Raw genomic sequence first — 1,779 nt, 5'->3', positions numbered from 1 at the left:
CAACCTCCGCCTCCTGGGTTCAGGCAATTCTCCTGCCTCAGCCTCCTGAGTAGCTGGGATTACAGGCACGCACCAGCATGCCCAGCTAAATTTTTGTATTTTTAGTAGAGACGGGGTTTCACCATGTTGTCCAGGATGGTCTCGATCTCTTGACCTCGTGATCCACCTGCCTCGGCCTCCCAAAGTGCTGGGATTACAGGCGTGAGCCACCACGCCCGGCCGTGCCAGGTATTCTTAATAGGCCACCTGCACCAACAGCAACTGTACCTGCTCCACAGCCTCCAGTTACTAAGCCTCTTTTTCCCAGTGCTGGACAGGCTCAGGCAGCTGTCCAAGGACCTGTTGGGACAGATTTCAAACCCTTAAATAGTACCCCTGCAACAACTACAGAACCCCTACATTCCCTGCTTATACATAGTCTACAGATTCAACCACTAGTACAACAAATAGTACTGCAGCTAAACCAGCAGCTTCAATAGCAAGTAAGCCTGCTACACTTAGAATAACCGATGCAAACAGTAAGTTGATCCATCCAGATGAGGCTGTATACCTGGAAGAGAGAAGGGCGCAGTTACCACGATATCAGTGTAATCTTCCTCAGCAAGGACAGGTCCCCATAGGTAATCTACCAGTTGGACCAATTGGAGGTATGATGCCACCATAGCCAGGCATCCCACAGCAACAAGGAATGAGACCCCCAGTGCCACCTCATGGTCAGCATAGTGGTCATCATCAAGACATGCCAGGATACCTTCCTGGTGCTATGCCCCTGTATGGACAGGGACCGCCAATGATGCCCCCTTACCAGGGTGGACCTTCTCGACCTCGGATGGGAATGAGACCTCCTGTAACATCGCAAGGTGGCTGTTACTGATCCTCACCCAGTCTAATAGGTTTGGAGATAAAATCTTTTCTCAAGCTGTGCTGTTTATATAGCCAACCTTCTGTCAACAAGGCTTCATTTAACAAATATTATCTTCCCACATACCAGGACATTTATTTTACATGGGAAAAATTATTTGGAATAATAAAGCAGGAACTTTTCCTCAAGTTGCAATTTATACTGTATGGCTTCTTTTTGATGTTTCATCTAGGTTTTTAGAAGCGAAATGTAGTAAATTTAGTTTATTAAATCGTGAAGATGTTGGAATTACATGAACATATCACCTTAATAAAGGCAAGTTCTGTAAGCTTACATTGCTATTTGTAAAGTTATGCCTTCACAGCGTTTCAGATGCTGTTGGACTTCATGTCACCAACCTAGTGTAGTGAGGGCCATAACTGTTTCCAAGAACTTGTACATTGGAAGTCTGAATGTGTAACAATATTTAATTTATTTAGAGTTCCTCATGTTGCAGGGTTCAAGAAATCTGACCCACCAATATCATGTGACTTTTCTATACTGGTAAACTTCATTGTAATAAAATGAGAAAAAAAGGTATGCTTTTTTATTCATAACCCAGCTGTGGACCACTGCTTGAAAGGTTTGTACAGATGCATGCCATGGTACATGTCCACATAACAAAATTTATAGTTACCAATGCAATCAATGCAATATATATATATAGTAGGAAGTAGAAAAGTTCCTCTTCAAAGTTTCCTTTCTTGTTTAAGAAAAATTCATAAGTGTTAGAAATAATAGTCTGTTTTAAACACTTTCTTCAAAAGCCTTCTTGCTTTTTTGCCAGAAGCCCTATTCTATATCTGTTATACATGCCTACAGCCATGTAGTACCTTCTATGTCCTTGTACTTTAACCAAGATATCTGTGCTGGATGTG

General features: G+C 42.6%; 1 pseudogene; it reads left to right on the top strand.

Moving 5' to 3' along the window:
* Nucleotides 1–874, top strand: part of LOC108310052 — a 2,045-nt pseudogene extending 1,171 nt beyond the window's left edge.
* Nucleotides 875–1,779: the final 905 nt, after the last annotated feature.

This window comes from Cebus imitator, unplaced genomic scaffold, assembly GCF_001604975.1.
Source record: "Cebus imitator isolate Cc_AM_T3 unplaced genomic scaffold, Cebus_imitator-1.0 Scaffold101, whole genome shotgun sequence".
In the NCBI taxonomy this organism is placed as follows: domain Eukaryota; kingdom Metazoa; phylum Chordata; class Mammalia; order Primates; family Cebidae; genus Cebus; species Cebus imitator.
This window is presented reverse-complemented; position numbering and strand designations above follow the sequence as displayed.